Source organism: Prinia subflava, chromosome 5 (assembly GCF_021018805.1).
Source record: "Prinia subflava isolate CZ2003 ecotype Zambia chromosome 5, Cam_Psub_1.2, whole genome shotgun sequence".
NCBI classification, from domain to species: Eukaryota; Metazoa; Chordata; class Aves; order Passeriformes; family Cisticolidae; genus Prinia; species Prinia subflava.
The window spans coordinates 48,171,766-48,178,294 of NC_086251.1; the positions used below are offsets into that span (position 1 = coordinate 48,171,766).

General features: G+C 44.8%; 1 protein-coding gene across 3 annotated transcripts in view; it reads right to left on the minus strand.

Annotated features, from left to right (window-relative positions):
- Positions 1-5,520, minus strand: part of BTBD7 (BTB domain containing 7) — a 50,762-nt gene extending 45,242 nt beyond the window's left edge. For all 3 annotated transcript variants that reach the window (XR_010080581.1, XM_063399254.1, XM_063399253.1), the window contains exon 1: positions 5,363-5,520. The gene's annotated coding sequence lies outside the window, so the exon portion shown is untranslated. The remainder of the gene's footprint in view (positions 1-5,362) is intronic.
- Positions 5,521-6,529: the final 1,009 nt, after the last annotated feature.

Sequence of the window (6,529 nt, forward strand, 5' to 3'; positions counted from 1 at the left end):
TTTACATCAAGAATCATCATTTGAAAAAAGCTGAAGCAGAAGATCAAGAGAGATCAAAGAATAAGGGAGCACCAGTCCACAAAATACTGCCTTGTTGCATTCTGATTGTATTTTTTATGTTGGAATGCTTTTAATCAGCTCTCAAGCAGCATTTCCGATATTGGGGTCAGGAGAAAAAAGGCATGAAAAGGAACTTTTCTCACTCATACTGATTATATTTAAAGCACTTAAAATAACCTACCCATTTACAGAAGTGTTTTATATTCTTCATTGCAGTACAGAGATCTGGAGTAGCAGATAAGCAAAGCAGCACTTCAATTTCTCACTAATGTAGAGTGATTTACTTGGTCAGTCAAAAATTACTTCAATTTTCATATAAATAGGTATAAAGTTTCACTCATGTGGGATGCCTTCACAAGACACTGGTATTCTTGCTCTTTGTATACGAAACCTTGATTAAAATCTCAGTGGCAGACTATGAGAACAATCTTATCTCACCCAAACTGCAGTTTAAAGCACAAGCAAGCACACACAGATACATTCTGCAGCTCTACTGATCCCACAGAGCTTCTGCAGTTCTGGGTCACAAAATAGAAGCCCAACTAAAGAACCAAGCAGCAGTCACTTATTACATTGCTGTTTCCATCAACCCCTTCAAGTTTAGCCATTGTTACCATCAGCAGAATGGTAAAAATGTCCTGATAGTTATTCTGAGACTAGGTTTTAACAGATCTCTAAGGTTTCCAAATTAGAGGAATCTTGCGTATCATTAACTAGCTTGATCTCTCTCCAAAGCACTTCCCACTAGATAACTTTAAAGATCAGAAGTGATGAAGCAAAAGAGATTAATCTTAAAAGCTACAAGCTACCATAATGTAATGATCCTGTAAGAAAGAGGAGAGAGTAGAAATAAAAAGGCTCTTGAACAATATGGGGAACCACAGGAACTGCAGAACCAGAAAGACATTCTTTAAAAGTGATTTTAAAAAATTAAATTCTAGTCTTTACTATTTACTACAGTGTGTTGGAAACAGGGTATGATAGGAATGAAAAGCAAGGGTGACTACAAAAAATCCCATCTTTTTAATACAGGAAGAACAGAACAAACGGTGATGTTTGAGTGCCATAAAAATATACAGTATCAATGACCACTGAATTCAGACAAAATTTGAGGACAAAGATCAAACAAGATTTAGAAAATGATCAGTCAGTTGTACAGGTAATGGCTCATGCTTGAATGCCAAGTTCAAAAAACAAAGTAAGATCACTTAGAAGATACTTCTGAAACATAAAACTGAAGATGTTGCCCAAAACACTATACCTCTACACTTTGTACTGAAAGTTTCTTCTTCATCGGTTTTGACTGCTGTTAAATTTTTCTTGCATGTTTTAGCACTCCAACATCCAAATAACCAGTTTAAATCCACTGATGATAGAAAATCCCCAACAGGCTGGACATGCCTGCAAGGCCACCAGTACTTAAAGTTCATATTCAGTAGTGTTTGGTGTAAGCTTGCACAACTCCTGCACAAAATGGAGCAAACAAATCAGATTTAAATTTACCTAAGTGTATAGTTAGGTATGTACTTGAATCCAACACATCAAGCAACACAGTTCCACCCTGATCCCCTTTACCTCCCTGGCCTCACCTCTACACTGTGCTAGGAAACAGACTTTCCACAGCAATGTGATGACCCAGATGAAGGATCTGATATGAAGTTATTTTGTGCTTTAGTGGTTTATTTTTACAGATCAATTTCCTGAATGTTTCAGCGTGAAACCATGTAAACAACCCTAGCAACACAGCTGAGGGGACAGTGGAGAAAATAAGGAAAAGGAGCAGTGGACTGAAAGTGTTTAAACCAATTTTGCCACTAAGCATTTATCAAGAACCTCATAGGTGTCCCTATTATTGTGGGTTCCCCTTGCCAGTGGGACAGGGAACAGAATCAGAAGGCAAAGAAAAAGCAATGCAGTAAAACTCATGGGTTGAGATAAGTACAGTTTAATAACTGAAATAAAACAAAATATAATAACCATATTATAATAACAATTTCAATCTCCTAGTGTCCATTACATAGAAATCATCATTACTGATGGTATCTTCCTTGGGAGACATGCAGGACAGACTGGATGGGTGTAAAATGCAAGACCAGATTCAAATGTGGCATCTGCAGTCCCTTCTTGTAGTTCAGGCATACTGGTAAGCCAACATAGGAAAGAGCACTCTAAAAATCCACAATAGCTTCTATCCAAAGATTTAAGAATACTGACAAGACTTATCATTCCAAGAAGATGGGAAATGAAATAAAGCAATAGCTAGATGACTCACTGGAAGCTCACCTAACACACCTGAACCAGGACTCCTGGTCCCCACTGCATGTACAATAAAGTGCATCAGGTTTCCAGACTCGTGTGAAAAAATTGGAAAAGCCATTGATCTGGTAACAGAAATCAAAAGCCATGTAAATATGTTAACAAAAAGCAAACAAACAAGAAGAAATTTAGAGTTAATACTAAAACTTGCAGTTCTCTATCAAGATTTACTGTAAAAGCAGATTCTCATCAGTCTCATTAGGAATATAGTTATTTCTTCTTACATGCAATCTCACAGTTTGCCTATAGATCTGTTTATGGATTAATGTGAACTACACACAGTCCATCAATATGTCCATAGGACGTTTTCATTCATTTTACTGTTTGCCTCTGAAAGGCAAACTCTCCTTGCATGTGGTCTGCTGTATCAAGAGCAAACAAGCACCAGGGTGGCAGAGGAGCAAGCAGGGTTAGTGTCCCACCTCCTCCTATGGCCATGTGCAGGACCCCAAGACACCACACAACCAATGCAGCTTGCTAACAGGACAAAAGACATTGTCCCAGCTAAAATTCATCCCCAACAAACCTTGAGATTAATTGTCACCACTGACAATCTGTAAACCTGACACCATGTAGGCAGCAACTTGAAAGGCCGCTTTCAAAATAAAGACTCAATATTTTGTTGTTAATGCATCAAGTTCTGGCAGTTTCAGTGTATTAAATTTAAAAAGCTGGCTGCAAAGGCAGCACATTCTATTTTAACAGTGAGCAACACAGCTTCACAACACAAAGTTTGGAGCTTCTCAGACAATCTTGAAAACTAAGAGGGGAAAAAAAATTAAAAATCACTGTGACAAATCTATGCAAGTCTTCCAGGAGAGCTTGTAGAATAATTCTATTCTTTCATGTATAAGTCTTTACAAATCAGTTCATGCCAGCTATAAGCATTACAGCACCACTGTATCTATGACTCAGCAAGAGAACCTGGACATATGAAGAGAATTCACTAACTAATGTAAGAGGTAAGTATTTTTAAAATGGCAACAATTACGACAATGCCACAGTAAATGAACCAAGACAACTTGTCACTGCGCTCCTTGTATGTTTAAGCATACAAACTAGATTAGAATGTCAAACCCATTTATACATTGGCTAAAGTTTGAAAGCAAGTAAAACAATGCTTAGTGCAGCTGAGCTGAAATACAAAGGATTCAACAGCTGTTTTCATCTCCAGTGAACAAAAACAAACACTGGCTGTACATCTGACACAAAACACTGAGCTCCATTTCCAACATTACCTGTGTGTAGGCCAACTGTGCAAGTCCAACTTCAGAGCTGAATACAAACCAGTGAGAAATTGGCAGCTTTATGTTGTAACTTAAGATACAAGCTTGATTTACTGAGACATTCATGACATGTTTACATATAAGCATGAACAGACAGTAATGTTTACAGGACATTAACTGACACAGCAAAGTAGCAAGTTCTTAAATGGCTCAATAATGCTTTGGTCTATCAACTGAAACTAGTTATCTAGCTGATAAATTATTCCAAAAAGGGAGAAAGCATCACAATCCATATCCTTTCAATAGATTATCTTCATGCAGATATTCTAAATAATAAGCACTCAGACCTTGCCTTGTAAGCATTACAGTCCACAGAATCTGTACATTACCAACAGACTTCTGTTCCACATACTCATAAATAACATCTACAGAATTATTTCTCACATACTGGTAGCAGACTCTTAGTGGAGGAGTGGAGGGAAAAGTATTTTCATTGAATTCTTATGCAAAAAGTTCAAATGGAGAAGGATCTAAGAAGAAATTCCCCTCCCTGCAAGATCCTGTGTGAAGAAGGACACTAATACAGAACTAGGATGAAATATTTGAAACAATAAAGGATAAGATTAGAAGCTTAATCCTCTTCCTTAAGATCTTTAAGACAAAGAGGGTAAAGCTTTACCTTCTCAAGCTTTTCAGTTTCTTAACATGAATTACAAGGTTTGATTATTTTTATTTGAGCTTCTGTTTTTGTGGTTTCTTGGTTATTTTTTTCCCCCATTTCTAAATGAAAACAGAGCATGCAGTATGTGGTAAAACCTGAGGTGATCACATCCCCGATGGTGTATCTGCCAAACACTTTAAATTTGTTATTATGTTACATTGGTTTGAAGCAAAGCCTCGAGCGACGCTGCAGCGCCTAAGGTAAATTCTCACACAAACTACCATTGCATCAACACGTATTTTATTACCCTACTATCGTATTTTATGTTAGTACTCGACATGTGTGTCATCTTTCACCCAACGGCCTCAAATGGGATGGTGGGGAAGAGCAAGTAGAAACACGAACAAACAGAAAAGCGCTTATCCCACTGGCAGCAGGAATATTCCAGAGGCACGAGCGAACACATCACCTATAAAGCTCTCCAAGTTTCTCCAGGAACACCGCGGTAACACCTGTACAGAGAGGAGCGGGACAAAGCCCCGCGAATGCCGGGGCAGCAGCAGTGGCCAGGCCCCGGGCAGTCCGGGACGGGCGGAGCGGCAGCGGCGGGAGCCCCGCAGCCACGGCGGGCGAGCGCGGCCACTGCCCCCGGCCCGACACGGGCGGAGCTCCGCGGCTGCGGGAGCACGAGCCTCGCACCGGCTCCTGCGGACGACGGCTTCGAGCACCGCTCCAGCTCCGCGGGGAGCTGCGCCGGGGCGGAAGGGAGAGCAGGAGGGAGGAGGAGAGGGAAGGGGCGGCGAGGCAGGACCCGACAGCGCGGTCAGGCACAGCCGAGGCCGCTGCTGCCGCTCCGGACCGCGGACCCCGCGGGCCGGGAGCGGCACGGGAAGCAAGGCTCCTTCCCGCGGCGGGGCCCCGCGGCCCCACGGAGCTGAGGGCTGGCAGCGGCGCGGCGGGACAAGCTGCCCGCAGCCGGCCCGGCAGGGCGCGCACCGAGCCCCGCCGTGGGGGCGTCGACGGTCTTGCCCCCTCCCCTCCGCCGTCGTGACACCATGCCCGCGTCCCCCTCCCAGCCCGGCTTCCCGCGGTGCCTCACCTCCGGCAGCCGCTCGCCGCCGCCATCCTCCCGCTCAGCGCCGCCCGCTCCCGCCCGGCCCCGCTCCGGCCGCCGCCATTTTCCTCCCGAGCCCCAGGCTCGGCTGGGCAGCGGGAGCGCGCACGGCGCCTGCGCGGCGGCGGCGCTGCGGAGCGCGAGCCACGTGGTCCGGGGCGGGGCGGGGCCGACGCGGGGCGGGGCTGAGGGGGCGAGGGCGGGGCCGAGGCGGGGCGGGGCCGGGCCTGAGGGGGTCGGAGCGGAGCGGGGCTGAGGGGTCGGCGCCGGCCGGGCTGAGGGGTCGGCGGGTCCTGATGGATTGAGGTCCTCAGCGCTTTTCCCTGTACAACCGGTCTGGGGTCGTGCGGAAAAGCGGAGCCCGGCGTGTGTGCCCTGCCGCGATGCCCCCTCCAACGCCGCGTGCACTGCCGGCTCTGTTTGACCCATCTCCCAAGCTTGTTGCCATGCCCAGATGCAGAGGTGTCTGCAATGTAAGTGGTTTGTCTGCACATGTTCTTTGTCCTTGAGACTAACGTAAGCTGCTTATATTAAGCCTATGTCTGTCTCCTTGCTTTGCCAAACTGCTGTGAGGGTGTTAGAGGCAGGGCACAGTCAGATTCCAGGTTTATTGTTCATATATATAGGAATATATACTGCTCACCTGGAAATAAACTCCCACCAGCTTTCCAACTTCTGATAACCTCTCTCAGCGTGAGAAATCAGTATTTCACTTGTTTAGGTGAAAGTAGGTGCCAGCAGTAAAAATGCTTCTAGCTGTTCGCGCCACTGCTGGTATCATGCCGGCTACATTTTCTTCAAAGAAAGGTACGTGTTGATACAGTCAGGATCAGGACCTGTCTGGCACCACGTCTGTAAGATCACTGATTTCTAAATCAGCGAGACTGACGAAAAATACCTGCCAGCTTTTTGTTAGAACAATAAAAACTCTCAAGTGAACCAAACAACTTGTGCCCACTAAAAGAACAAAGCACCACGTGTCTAAATATGAGAAGGTCTGAGAAAAATTCCATGCATGGGGCAAAAATCTTATTAAATCACATGCTAGAAAATACTCAGCAAGCTGAAAGCCACATCTGTGGTCATTCCTGGTTGGTAACAGCAAGCTATGACTGACTACATTCCCTCCTGATTCTGCTGACAGTCCATTTC